We start from the raw sequence: 15,594 nt of genomic DNA on the forward strand, positions 1-15,594 counted from the left end.
TGGCATCTCATTCACTTCCTATACTTTACCTTCACAACCATATTTAAACACTACCCTTATGCTGAGAAGCTGAAAATTTCTCCCTGGACTCTGATTTTGCACTTTTGCCAGCTGCAGAAGTAAGCTGATGTACTCTGAAGTGGTGATGAACTATGCTGATGTGACATTTTTGGCCCTGAAGACTATGAACTCCAGATCTCGGGCAGAGTATGTGATCCATTTAGCAACCTTTTTTCCAGAACACTTGCTTAAATTAAAAAATGTTAGCTGACTGAATTTGTGCCCCGTTTTTGAAGAAAAAAGTGCAAAAGGAAGTAATTTCTCTCTGTGATCATAAGAACATAAGAACGGCCGTACTGGGTCAGACCAAAGGTCCATCTAGCCCAGTATCCTGTCTACCGACAGTCGCCAATGCCAGGTACTTCAGAGAGAGTGAACCTAACAGGTAATGTTCAAGTGATCTCTCTCCTGCCATCCATCTCCACCCTCTGACAAACAGAGGCTAGGGACGCCTTATTTCCTTCACCCATCGTGGGCAATTTAGCACATTTTAATTGGACCTTTCACCACCATTGAAACTCTCTCAATTCCAGTTCTTTTTAACATCTGTTTATATTTCTATCCTTAACCACCTCCTCCGGCAAGGAGTCCACAGTTGGACTTTGCACTTGTGTGAACGAAAACTTTGCTCTTTATATTTGTTTAAACCTGCTGCCCTATTAGAATTTCATTTCATTGTGAGGCCCCTAGTTCTTGTATTATGGGAACAAGTATAATAACTTTTCTTATGACCTGCTTCTCAACATCAATTCTGATTTTATGATGACCTCTATTCATACTCCCCCTGTTCTTTTAAACAGATGGTTAAGGGTTTAATGTCTTTCTTCTTGTTACAATGGTTAAGAAGCCTCATTGAACCTTTGGCTGAACACCTTGACCAGAGGACCAATGGGAGGACAAGATACTTCTCAAAATTCATTCGGTGGGAGGGGAAGTTCTTTTGTTTTGTGTTGTTTTGTTTTGTCGTTTGTTCGGCTCATGTGGGGTAAGAGGGGACCAGGACGTACACCCAGGCACTTTTCCAGATCTTTTCTTGAAATTCAGTCTTTCTTCATGTTTTCAAAATTTGTAAAAGTATAAAAAGCAGGCAAGGCAGATTAGTTCTTATGTTTTTGTTTTCTTTTGAACTTGTTAAATGTTTTTCCTTTGGCTGGAAAAGGATTTTTAACCTTCTGTTTGGCTGTAAAAAACTTTTGTTTATTCATTACAAAGGCTGTAGCGGCGGGGGAGGTCCCCTCTTAGTTCTTATATTAAAATTTGAATTACCCTTTAAAAGGGAATTTTCCATCCTGATTTTACAGAGTAATTTTACGCTCTTTATCTTTTAATTAAAAGCTTTCCTTTTTTAAGAAACTGATTGATTTTTCCTTGTTTTAGAAATCAAGGGATTGGAGTCTTAAACTCTCAGGGATTGGTTTGGGGGAAAAGGATGGGGGGAGGGGTTATTCTCATTTTGTTTAAATGCCAATGACTTTGGGAATTTGGTGTGAAGCTTTTTTCCAGGCCACTTCTAAGGAGGGGAGTCTGTGGCGGGGGGAAACGGAGGATGGTTTATTTTCTCTCTGTTTTAAGACCCAAGGGGTTTGGGTCTTTGCGTTCCCCAGGAAGGCTTTGGGGACAACAGAAGGTCGGTTGCGCCAAACCGACTATATTTTTGGCTGGTGGCAGCCGTACCAAAATTTTAACTAGTTAATCTTAAGGCTTAAAAGTAAATCATTGCAGGTTCCCACTTTTTGGACGGCTAAAGTTCACAAAATTTCGGAGAAAAAAAAACCCTTGACCTACCCCGCTTAGTCTCCTACTTTTCGCAAGCTCGACAGTCACAGCCTCTTTAATCTTTCCACATATGGGACCCTCTCCAAACCCCTAATCATTTTAGTTGCCCTTTTCTGAACCTTTTCTAGTGCCAGTATATCTTTTTTGAGGTGAGGAGACCACATTTGTACGCAGTATTCGAGATGTGGGCGTACCATGGATTTATATAAGGACAATAATATATCCTCAGGACAATGAAATTATTTGACTCTTTTCTTTGTATTTCTCTAGACTAGGCAGAATTCTATTTTTATTTTTTATAATTTCAACAGATAATATTGATGTTCATTTTTAAGCATTTTTTCCTATTTTTATTTATTACATTTTCTGAGTTACACAACATTGTTGGTTTTAATCTTTTTTTTTTGTTTTACCTCTTTAAATTTTAACAATTGCAGGAATTTATGGGATGGGTCAGACAATAGAGGGGTTCAAACAATAATTATTCAATGACAGTAGATGTTGAGATCCATAAGTTAAAGCTTTATGATTATTAAAACCCAAATTATCAACATCACATGTAAAATATACAAAGTAAATATGCTTAAATCAAACTCTACTAAGCTCTCAAGCAGCATTTTTCTTACTTTGTCTATCTATACATTTAGATTATTATAAATGGGAATATTTTTCATCAGTTTATACGTCCATGGTGAAATTGACGTTTACCAGTATTTACAGATAAAAGTCTAATCCTTCCAAGCCTACATATACTTTGGTGTAGCTGTTTATTGAGATTATTTATCTCCTGACTTGTGCAAACACCTACCATCTATAAAACCAGTGAGTGTGTGTGTACTTAAGTATTTTTAGGTCTGCAATCTGTCTGATTCTGACTGGCCAATCCAGAAAAGGTCTCAGAATCTCTTAATTCATGAAATTAAAATAGCTCTATGGTTAGGGACTAAATCCTGAGGTCTTTACTCCATTTTTACTCAATCCTTTCTCTGGCAAACACCTATGGACTTCAGTGTAATGCCCCCAAGATTTCATCCACAGAAACGCATGCAGGTTGCAGCATTACCCTTATATAAGAAAATATTTTTTTTTCTGAAACTGCAGTGTCCAAACATGCTTGCAAAGATGCATATATGAGGACATAAAATATAAACTATTTCTCCCCATTTCTTCATGTCCTGTGTATTTGTTTTGATCACAAAATACATATAACTCAGTATTTATCTGATTAATATGAATTCCGTCCTGTTTATATGAGAAATTTCTATTTTGCTGTGTTCTTTTATAGCTGATAGTCTACGAGAAATAAGAATATGGAGAATAGTTTTCACTTCCTTCATTAATTTGTAACCAGTTATTCTCAGTGAAGAATATTGAATTAACATGAGGAATATGATCGATGCACTATGTGTCAAAAATGACAAAAATGACATATATTGAGAAGTGTAAACTGTTTATTGGTTTATAGACACAGAGTCCTCCAGGGAGTGCTACAAATCCACACAACATCCCCGAGTGTTCAATGTTGCATTTAGAGCATTGATTTAGTTGAAATATGTGTAAAAACTCATGTAGGCAGGCAGCTCTCTAGTGACTACACATCTGCAAAGACTCAAGAACATTATTATTCCAGCATGGGTCTGGAATAAATTATGCTCAGTAAACAAGCTCTAGATCTGTTTATTTCAGAACAGTAGCGTAGGGAAAACTGTTGTATTTAAGACAGTTGGAGATGACAGACGTATTTGGCTGTTGTATGTGTTTGAACTGCATGATTTTGAAAATAGTATAAGGCAAGGAAATTAGTGAAGAAAAGCAGGTTTTAATTTGTGCAGTGTGGGGCTTTAATTGATGTCAGACTGTCCTAAAACATCAGTTTCCACAGGCTACATCAAAGCGGAGGGCTAGTGCTGCTACTTTCCTCTTAGGAATAAAACTGAATCAAGCTCTTCTTCAGTGTACTCTACCCAATAGGACCCCTTCAAGCCATTCCTTTCCCTGACAAGATTAAAACATTTGCTATTTTCGTCTCTCAGGTAGTATTTCAGCCAGGTCACTCCTGAAGATGAACATACCCAGTTTGTCTATAAAAATCAAGCATCCTTAGTATTGTAACATTATGGCTAAAAACCTTGTTTTAAATAATAAAATATGTATCGTTTGGGGTCTCACTTGCTATTCATCTTTTCTTCACTTTTTCTTTCCTTATGTTGCATCTTGGCATATCTCTTCTTTCATCATCCTGTCTTTTTTCTTCACTCTCCCTCCATTCCTCTTTTCCTGTTTCACTCTCACTCACTCCTTCATTTTCTCTTTCAAACTTCTCCTCGGTTTTGCCTTCCTTTTCTCTCATTTCTCATTCCTCACTCTCTGCACATCTCTTCACCCAAATCCACTCGGTGACCACACATGCGCATCTCTTCTCTCCTTGCCTTATCCAGCTCTCTTTCTTTAAGATGGAACCCATCTGCAGACATTCTAGATGTGATTCAGTGAGAGTCTCTCTACCGACTTCAATGGAATTTGAGTCAAGCTGTCTATGAAAATGGCCTAGATTGAAGGTCTGGTCTTAGTGATGGACAGAAGTGGTCACTCTTCTTCAGATGGTAGCAAATGTGGGTGTTAGAGTCTACTGCAAAACCTGCTGTTGGCCTGCTTGATTTGAATGGCTGATCAGGTGCATGTTGTTATGACGGAAAATTGTGACTAGTGCATGTTGGTGACAAATCAGGATACCAGGGGCCTGGTTTGATCAGATGGTCCAGAATGTAGCAGGGGCTGAAGCTGTCTCTTATCAGCTGATCTCACATCTTAGTGAACCACAGGGCAGTGGGGAATAGCATCCAGTGGAATTAGCTGTTTCATTGTTTCTGAAGCTTGAGCTGTGTAAACCTTACCTAATGTGTAGTGACTGGTGGGGAGAGGGAGAAAGGCACTGTCAGCACATATAGAAAAGAATTAACAGATCACCCCGACAGGCAAATGCTTGCTTACCTGGCCTGGTCTAGCTGCAATTGTCTACAGAGGCAGTGAAGGCAAAATACTAGGAGACCTGCACAGCCTGAGGCTTGAGGGAGGGAGAGCAACCAGAATATTTTAGCTGATTTTAACAGATTTCGAGCAGCGCTCCTCCCTTGCACTCCAGCCTGCTGTGACCACTGGTACTGCTGGAAAAGCACACTGCACTGCTTTGGAGCTCCTCTTTTCCCACTTCCCAGATCTTAATCTTCTTATACAAGCTTTCTATAAAGACTGTAGTCTGTTGTCAGGAGTTCCTGTCCTCCCTCATAGTTAGAACATCCTGGTTTACCCAGCCCTAATGAGTTCTATGGAGTTCAAGGTCATTGGGTTCCCAGTATCTGAAACATTTTGTGAGGAAGGGATATGAGGTGTTCTGGTTGTGTAGGAGGAGATGGACTACATGACCTTATAGGTGTTTTCAATCTCTCTCATTCCTGTGATACTTTCTTATTTTCACCTTTCCCAGCTCTCAGCCTAATGCATTAGGTCTGAGTCTTCAAATACCAGATAACACGGGGCCTAGTTCTGACATCTTTAGAGTGAAAAATCCCTTACTCCTCAAGTAGTCCCTCTGGGCTTTATTCTGCCACCCTTGTTCACACTGAGGAGTACTTTACACCTCGACTAGTTCCATTGAAACACACATTTTTTGCACAGTAAGATACTACTCATCAAGAGTAAGGATGGCAGAAACAGCATATTAACCACAGTTGGGCCGCTTGCACCATAGAGTACTACTCAAGTGAGTAAAGGTGGTGGAATCAGGCCCATAGATATTTTAGTGCAACTAATTGGATAAGCCAGTTGTAACTGTTGTAGAGAGCCCTCCCGTCACTCCCACTTAATGTCTCCCATATGTACTTTAATACAGTATATCAAAAGTGATAACCACCAGGCCCTGCCCTGCCCCTTCTCCTTTGTACATGATCACGCCATATCAGCGCTCTCCCCTATTGGGTGGAACGGATGACTTTGTTGTTGAAAAGTCATCCTCATCCACCCTTCCCAAGGTAATTAGTATATTTCACATAAAAGTTCAGCGTTCCAAATACCATGATACTAATCCTCTGCATAGTCGTCGTGATTTGTGTACAACCCTAATGCATTATGCTAAATCCACCTACTTCCCATCCTTATCTGAGATCTGCCATCATACCTATAGAAAAGACAGCTACGCTTTCTGCAGGATTGTAGGCTATATGAGGGAGGATCCATATGAAGACTCTGTCTTCACAATAGCTTCTTTCATATAGCAGACTATAAATCACAATGGTCTACTGTGTGAATAGTCTATGTGCTAAGGAGTTAAAAACCCACAAATTAAACAGTCCTCAGCTGTGCTGTGAAGTAACAAACTATAAAGGTTCCAAAAGTTCCTGTGTGGTCTAATATAAAATAATAGTTATTGTAGATTCTCTATTTATATAGTGAACTGGGCACACTGCAAACAACAATCTGCACACATTTATAGTCATAAAAATAAGAGTAAATTGTCTCCCTTTATTATAGGGGGGGAATCATATAGCATTTTAAGAAAGTGCATTGAAAATTTTATCTGTTGACAGAAGTGTGAGTTCCTTGCATCACCCCTAAAACTATTTTGAACTTCAATTGACTTCACTGGGAGTTGTCTGTGTGTGTCGAGAATTTAGAACAAGGTCCTAGATAGCTACGCAACACTGAATTTAAATCACATTGCAGCTTTAACTGCAGTAACAATCAGTTTTCATGTCCTAGTGCTGCGTGAATGACAGTATTTAATTAGATCACACAAACTTTTTCTAAAATATAACATCAATAAATATGCCAGTTTTCATTAGGTTTCTTTGATGGTATAGGATTTATTAGGCTATTCCATAACTGTCTTTCTGTTTATTTTGTAAAAGTATACTTGTATTGCACACATTTTTATGCCAGACTTGCTTTGCATTTTTACAGTCTGCTAATTAGACCATTTTAACTAATTTGTTTGCATTTTGTATGAGCAAGTTGGGCTTTTGGATTGACTAACGTAATTGCAGCCCGTTTCTGCCAACTACAAATTACTCTTTCTAGTGTGAGCTAGAGAGAAAAGTAAATATTTAATAGATATCAATACCGTTGCAGCATTTTAGGGATTTTTTTCCCCTGTGGAAAGCTTACACAAATTCTTCAGTGCTTGGTTGCACTTTAATGTTAAAAAATTATTTTTTAATCTTTTTTAAAATAATAATGAATTAGACATTTTAGTGACTCCACAAGGGTTTTGTTTCTGTACAATTTGCCGTTTTGAATTCGGAGTTGCTTTAAGATCTTTTAATTCCACACGTAAAGTTGACATGTGTAACTTTTTGTATACTGGCTGCTGTTTCCTGGAACCAGTCTCCTGATATGGACTTGTTTTTTTATATTTCTATTTCTAAAGTCAGTTTGATGGTGGTGGATGTAGAACGTATTTTTTCTTTTTCTTTTTGTTTTGTTACACAACAACATCATTATTATTATTTATTTGTATGATGGTAGTGCCTAGAAGTCCCAAATCAGGATCAGACCCCTCCCCTTGTGTTTCAGTGAAAGACAATTTAAACCAGATGCTGCTGTGGCTCTGCAATGCCCAAAGAGAGGTAGAGAATGAGCTGCAGAGAGACCATGCAAAGGGAGCTCTCTATACCACATATACCATAGAGTTTTATTCTAAGGCCTGGTCTACACTAGCGGGCGGGGGTTGACGTAAGATACGCAACTTCAGCTACGGGAATAGTGTAGCTGAAGTCGACGTATCTTATTTCGACTTACCTCCTGTCCTCACCGCACGGGATCGACGGCCGTGGCTCCCCCTGTCGACTCCGCTACCGCCACTCGCCCTAGTGGAGTTCCAGAGTCAATGGGAGCACGTTTGGGGATCGATATATTGCGTCTAGATGAGACACGATATATCGATCCCCGATAAATCAATCGCTACCCACCGATCCAGCGGGTAGTGTAGACATACCGTAAGGGTGGTATGAAAAGAGAAAGTTTTGAAGTGTGTAGGGGAACAGCCAGTGCATTATCCTCCAGCCTAATCTCTCTAAGCACTTAAGAGAAGAGAAGTGGTCCCAGCTACTACCGCAGTCCATGGGATCCTCTTTTATGTGGAATCTTCTCAACAGACTTGCATAAAATTCTCAGTATTGTCCAACTGTCAGGAGGGAATCTATTAAGATATGAGCTGTTTATCCATAGAAGCAGTTGCTTTCCAGGGTGTTTCAAGGAAATTTCTAAATATAATTGTAAAAAAAGCAATGTTTCTTCAGCTATATAGTAGCTAAGTTCTGCCTTTTGCTGTGCTAGTGTATAAGGACAGTAAGAGGGTGTAAAGAGCCTCTTATCTGCTAAGAGAAATGTGTGTAGTTCCCAAGCAGTAGACAGTGCAAGCTGACAACAGGTTGTTGATGACTTTGCCCATGATGGATAAAATTCACTTCTTTTCACAAAGCAAATGTAATGTCTGTGCACCACATTGCAGTCAAAGGAGCTACGCCAATTTATACCAGCTGATGATCTGGACTTCAAAACAGGATTTACGTGATGCATGGGCACTCTGCTGGCCCTCAGCAAGGGTGTGAATTTCATTTACTAGGAATAGCAGCAAAATGTTCCCTGCACTGCAGTGCCCTACTACATCCTTTGAAATCCTGTTCTGAGTAGTTAGATTGTTGTGGCAGGACACACCGGCCTGTATTGCTTCTCTCCATAGCTATGTTGGCTAGGGCAGGATATGGCTGCAAAATTTTCAGATCAAACAAAAATTGCTTTTAAAAATCAGTTCAAGGCTTTTCACACATCAAATTACTCTAGAGATTTTGTAAATAGAACTACAGAATCTTTTTCATTGCTCCTGTTGGTTTTACGGAAAACATAAAGATAAGTCAGCAAAATTTAACTGAGGGTCATCTACTCATTTTCCATTAGCTATCACTAGCAATCAAGCTTGTTATTTTTATTAATGGACTGTACTTAAGAATATATATCATAAACTGATCTAGCTCCCATTTAAGTCAGTGGGAGTCTTTGCATTGACTTGAATAGGAACTAAATTGGGACCTATAAAGGTAAATGGATGTTCTAAAGTACTTTAAATTAAACCCTTTGGGCCAAATGAGAATGTCAGCCATCCCTTGTGGAGGTCTAAAATTTGGAGATATTTATATGTTTAATTTGCATCAGATTGGCAGAGTGGAAGGTGCTTTCTTAATTTTCATCCTCACTAGTTTAATCGCATCTCCCATCAAAAGATGGCAAATCTCCTATTCTTCATTTTACCTGTGTTTTTCTTCTGAGATCCAAAAAAAGGGGGTATGGTCTCTCATAAAGTGGCAAATAAAAATATTCACACTGAACCACACCATCCAAAATGGATGGGTAGGTACAAAAATGTGTCTCACAATCCAGGGTCCCTATGTGGGATTAGTTATACTCTGTAGGATCTGTTTGTGTGTTAGTCATTAGGGAGCTCTGTGGCTACCTGTGCTTCTCTAAGCTTCCTTACCTCTCAAACATCATCCTTTGTATGTGATATCAGTGCCATTCTGCCCTGCAAAGAAGAGTCTCTCTGGCCATCTCACAGTTTTATCCAGTGAAGCTGAAATAATAAAATATCAACAGTCAGACTCAGCACTAAGATGAGCTAAATCATCAACACCTTTCAGTTGAGTCCATGGCATGTCAGTACTCATTTCCTCTTCAGATAGGGTAAGACTGCAGATGACATTAACTCACACATCATTATTAATAAATAGAATGACTACATAATCACTGTGAAGTGACAATAGTGGTCTGTGTTATCATCAGGATATATTGTCAGGCCCCTACATGTCAGCCTCCAACCATAACCACCACAGCCAAATTCCTCCTAACAATCCCAGCACTATGACTGTACCAAATTTGTCCAGGAACATGAAACAACATCCTATTTATGGGTGCCTCACAATCCTCCCATCTATTTATTAGGAACTGGTGATGGGTTATGAATGTGATAGTCCTTTTCTTTCTGGCACTTGCTTCATCTGGATGGATGGATGAGGAAACTTCACAATGGGGTTAACCTTGCACTCCCTAAGCAAGCAGAACTTCTACTGACTTCACTAAAAGTTTTGCCTGCTTGGGGGCTGCAGAATCAATCCCTGTGTTTTTTGCCTGGTGATATTCTCCTAGTAACCCGAACCCTGCTGTCCATCCATGTGTGAAACTCTCTGTGAGGTCAATAGCAGTTCTGAATGTGGATCAGTGATAGGCTCTGGCCATTAGAATTCAGCTGTGGATCCACAAGTCATATGTTAAATCTTTGACATGCATTTTCCATTATGGTCACAGGCACTCTTTGGGAATAAGTAGTGGCTGAATATCCAGTTTTTAGAAGATGTGGCCATAGCTCCCAGAAGTCGAGATTGGCTGCTTCCATTAGTTCTGTACAGTCCAGTTGTTATTTTGGCACCAGCATTTAAGATAGTATAAGGGCAAATTTTCAAGCTGGATTTAAAAAATGCACCCAATAAGGTTTGATCACATAAAACCATTTTGTACACAAAAGCATGTTTTCTCATATTGGTGTCTATTTGCTTATGCAGGGGCAGGATGCTTGTTCACATTTTGCAGGTGCATTATGAGAGCTCTGAAATGATCACTTTAAAATCTTATGCAGTTTTAATTTTTCTATGTTTATTTGGCATTTGTGTAAATGTACCGCTCATGAAAGGTAACGTATGGAAGCCTCTCACTTATCAAAAAAAAAAAAAAAAGATACTACCTCAGAAAAGTTCCTTCTGAAGTACCTGCAGAGACCATCTCTAGGAGTGAGAGGGAGCTTCAGATTATATACTCATTCCTGGTCAAACTGCGATTTTCTTATCCCTGTCTATGCTCCATTGCTATTAACAGGTCTACTCACATGAATACTGCAATTGCACTTTAGCTTTCAGTGCTTGACCGCCATGCAGATCCTTATGAGAGTGTCAGTCGATTAGTACTCACTATGAGGTGGACACATCCATTGTGAACTGGACTGACTCTAATCAAAAGTATTTTAAGTCACAATTAGTTGAAATCCATTTGAATTAACATGCAAAGTATTTCATAAATGTGTTGTTTAAAATGTAAACAAAAAGGCAATGTAGTCACAGGGACATATTTTATGGTATTGTAAATCCAGAGCAACTACTGCACTCAAGCTTCTGTTCTTAAATGTTTATGTCCTACACCTAACTCAAGGTGCACTACAAAGATATGCAATAATTAACAGTACACTTCATTATAATATCACACTTGCTTAACTCTTCATTGAACACCTAGTTCCCCATTATTTTAATGTTTAAAAAAATTCTAGCACCTATCCAGAGGTTTAGGCACCTCCCAAAATGTAAAATACTCAAGTAGTAAGTCTCAAAGTTTTTAATATAATACTTTGATTCATCAAGTTTCTATTTTTTTTCTAATTTAATAGACTCTCTGAGGAAAAATTATACTTTCTAACCATCTATATCAAAATATCTCACCTAAACCATCCTTCAATCTCCAGCCACCTGCTCATAAACCCCTAACCGTCCTAAATATGTCTGAAGAAAACGATGGTCTTTGATGATACAGCTCTAGCAGAAAAATGAGGGAAACAAACTCCAAAGCCTTTGAGTCCCCATATAAAGTGCCCTACAACAGCTCCCTCTCGTTTACACTGAGGGAAATTCTAGTTCAAGTGCTTCTACTGATGTCAGGTGTGGCAGTATGGCACTGGGAGAGGTAATCCTCCAAATAACTGGGTACCAAACCACATTAGCCTATGAACATGTCTGAAATTATGCATAACGAAGCAAATGTGATATATTTGCTTTCTATATTACGTATATATATTCCAACAATAATGAAGTGTCAAGAGAGAGCCTGCTCCTAACGAACTCAGTGAGTCTTCAATGGAACCAGGATAGGGCCCATCATGTTAGCCTACAGATGTTCTTTTTCCGATATCTGAATTAACTCATTTTGTTTTTCACTTGTGGTTTTCTTTCGTTCACCCTGTGAATATATGGCCCAGTCCTGAGCCTGCCAACATGGTTGTGTTAGGGCCAAAAGCCTCCAAAAAAGGATGTTTTCCCCCCATTCTGGTATCTGAAGCAGCCGAGAAGCTGTGCAGCCCTGCTGCAGCAACTCAGCATTTCACACAAATGCAGCCTTTTTACTTGGGCTTTATTTGCTTTTTCAGGATTGGGTCTGATGGGATTTAACTTGCATTAGAGCTTTAGAGAGATGCTTTTCTATCCTAGCTCTCGATCTGCAGAGTATGAATCCATATAGCTTATATTACGAATCTGAATAGGCCCAGACTGTAGGCATTGAATCATAATCTGAATTATCTTGCAAATTTTTCATAAATCAAATCAGTTTTATGTTCATAGTAGTTCTGTTACATCCAGGGTGGGCACATGCCTGTGAGGCAGGAGCTCCAGGAGACAGGGTGTCTTTGTTCTGGAGGCATAAAAATGTTTATTACATTAGACACAATCAAAGATGAACTGATAGAAATGCAGGGTCTGAGTCTCCTCTCACTTACATTTATTTTACCATAGTGTAATGGTATTGACTTCAGTGGAGTTATTCCAGATTTACATTGGTGTAAATAAGGTCAGAATCAGGTCCACACAGTTGGAATGATTTTTCAAAAGGGTAAAGCCATTTGGATAACCTCACTCAATTCATTGGCACTATATGACACAGCATACCTGAGTGGTCTGCCAAGAAGCCAGATGATGCAACATTTGCATGTTTCACAGCTTGACTTCTTGTTCCAGTTGTTATCTGAAAAGGACGAGTAATAGTGAGATGCTTTGACATAAATGAACCCTAGGATCCTCCAATTGTTCTTTTGTATTTTCACAGTTTCTTAAAGACTCTTGGGCAGTGCTTCAATTCCTCAACTGGTCACACTGGGAGGTCTTTATTAAATTTTTCTTCAGGCAAACTTCTACTGAACCTAAGAGAGATTGCATAAGTAGGGAGTAAGTGAATCTGAGTACATTGGTCCATTGACTTCAGTGTAAGTTGCAGGCTCTCTGTTTATGTTCTTGCATGGCACCTGTTGCTGTAATATCTGAGCACCGCACAAATGTTAATGAATTTACCCTCACAGTACTCCCCTAAGGTAGGTAAATACCATTATTCATTATCCCCATTTTACAGATAAGGAACTGAGGCACAGAGAAAACTTAGACAACTTTTCTAAGGTCACAGAGAAGGTCACGTGGAATGGGGACCGGAACCCAGGTCTCATGACTTCTACTCAAATGCTTTAACCACAAAGCAATTCACATGAGGACCTATTTGTGACTGGGGCCAAGTGGGAAGAGATCAAGCAGAGCAGTTGGGCTAAGCAGCCCCACCATGAGTGCTGCCAGTAGTAGGGAAGAAGGACGGACAGTCATTGCAGATAACCGGCTCCGTGAGCTGGGGAAATATGCTGCTGCTTCTTTTGGCACTGCAGTGGTGATGGGTCACTTGCAGCTAATAGGAAGGGTCGGGAAGGTGATTATATAGATGAGCCTGATGTTGAAAGATTTGGGGGTCCCTGCCTGGTCAGTGCATTTCCAGCATTGAGGGATGACTGAGGGCAACTGGAACTGGTCACATAATGAAAAAAAAATGTCATTTAAATGCTCTCTTTTCAGGCGAGGTGTCAAAATTTGAAATTTCAATGAAAAATCAAATTCCAGAAGTTTTGGAGCATTTCCAATCACAGTGCTTCTGTGAAAGAAGAATCAGCCTGGATTTTAGCATGTTTTGTATTGTCAGAACATACCAACAGGAAAACGATTGTCCAGAATGAACATATACAACGCTTTGCGATGTGATATAATAGTTCTTTAAAACAAAGCCATCCTCTCTTAGATTTGTATTCTGCCCATACCATTTTTTCCATTAAGGATAGAGACACTTATGAGGCATATCACCATGTGAATGGTAAGGCACTTTGCAGTCATTGTGTGAACTAGCAGGAAAATGAATATTGTCAATTTTATACCTTTTCCTTTGTACTGAGTTGTAGATGTTTATAGTGTTAATGAAGTTCTCTGACCCGCCTGAGCAGTTTTGGCTTTGAAATGTTAACACAGAAGACCTTGTAGCTTCATTTTGTGTCATCTGCACATATGTTTTAGAATGAATAGACTCGGAGGAGACATACAGTGAGGGAATACGTTAGAGAAATTGCACACAACATAAGAACATGCATGGCATGAATAAAATAAAAATTGAAGGGGAAAATAATATACTAACTTGTTTGATGCTTTCCATGGAACATTCATTACTCACTTCTGCCAAAAGGTAGCAGTGAAACATCTACTTTTCATGGGCTATTATTACCCACTTCCATTCACTGGATCTGGATTTGAAAAATCCCAAAGACAGTTGTGTTTTACATCTGAGCCTTTGACGTGGCTCAATATAAAGATGAAGAACATTTGCAAAATGTGGGTCTGGATCCAAATCTGAGTTCAGATTTCAAAGACTCTCAGCGTTTAGATCCAAAGCTTTGGTTTAAGTCAGTATCTTGAAATGACGTAACTGATGCACTCTGGCACAAAGCCCTGCACATGTTGTGTGACAGCTAAAATGTAAAGAATTTGTTTTCCACAGTGGATACCTATCATGCCAAGTAGAGCAGGAGATAATGACATGGTTAATCACTGCTGTACTTTAAAGTAGTAGCCAGTTTTATAATATTATGTAATCTATGAATTTAAAAAAAATCTGAATGCCAGTTATGTTTGCAAATGACATCAATGTAGCTAGGCGAAATGTAATGCAAAATACTATTTATAGGTTAGCGGGCGGTCTAAAGGCCCAGTCCTGCTCTCCTATCTCAGTCCAGACAAAACTCCCAGTGACTTCAAAAGTGAAGGCCCACTTCTGGTTTCAGCTGCAGCAGTGTAAATGTCGAGTAACTCCACCGGCATCAGTAGAGTTGGTCGATATTTACACCAATGTAAAATGTATTAGGACTGCCATATTTGGCCCTAAGTTTATTGCTTTGCTGATTGGTTGAGGGGAGGATGGTATTTGTTCAGTTCCTACTCTTTTCTGAAAGAATAAATGTAACAGGGCATGGAGTTTTCTGAGCATGCAAGAAACCGAAAACATATTAAATAGAATGTAGAGATTGCAAATAAACATACTGGGGATGGTAAATTTCTATATTAAAGAAGCTTATTTGGTGCTTATTATGTTATAGTAAAAATATCATTCTTCCAACAGCAATTCTGCAGCATTTTTAAATACAGTGAAGCTGCTGGATTATATTTTACAATGCATGTTTGTTAAGAGTGTAATCATCATATTCCTATTTCTGTAATTGCATAACAGGACCCACACCAATGAAAAGGAGAATGTCTTATCTCAAATGAGATTTCCAGCTAAGATAATTTGGGCAAATATATAAAAAAGCTCTGACTTTTGGAAATCTTTGTATTTTCTTTAGCAAACCCACATTATTTAGCAAAAGCTTGATTAAAAAAAAAAGGTCAGACTATAAATGAGGACTATCATATTTGCATATGTTCCTTCCCAGAGGGATCTGCCAAGACCCCTTCTTGGATTCCACTCTTGTTCATCTTCTCCAAAGCTGGAAAAACTTCCCAGAGGTGCAGGAGCTCAAGGTTAGTTCTGAAACAAATCCTAAACCTCAGGTGCTTATCCAAAACCTACCTGAATTTTGGCATGCTGTCTTCTTTTCTATAA

The 15,594-nt window shown here is 39.0% G+C and overlaps 1 long non-coding RNA gene across 2 annotated transcripts; it reads right to left on the reverse strand.

The window, feature by feature from the left end:
* Positions 1 to 2,257: 2,257 nt before the first annotated feature.
* On the reverse strand, positions 2,258 to 15,582 carry LOC142046503 (uncharacterized). Of its 2 annotated transcripts, none has more exons than XR_012655446.1 (4): positions 15,562 to 15,582; positions 14,134 to 14,239; positions 12,585 to 12,660; positions 2,258 to 4,744 (listed from the first exon to the last, which is right to left on the reverse strand). It is a non-coding gene; the product is annotated as an uncharacterized LOC142046503 (long non-coding RNA). The 2 variants fall into 2 exon arrangements; XR_012655445.1 differs by lacking the exon at positions 2,258 to 4,744 and adding an exon at positions 11,355 to 12,330.
* Positions 15,583 to 15,594: the final 12 nt, after the last annotated feature.

The sequence above is a fragment of the Chelonoidis abingdonii genome, chromosome 3 (assembly GCF_003597395.2).
Source record: "Chelonoidis abingdonii isolate Lonesome George chromosome 3, CheloAbing_2.0, whole genome shotgun sequence".
Taxonomy (NCBI): Eukaryota; Metazoa; Chordata; order Testudines; family Testudinidae; genus Chelonoidis; species Chelonoidis abingdonii.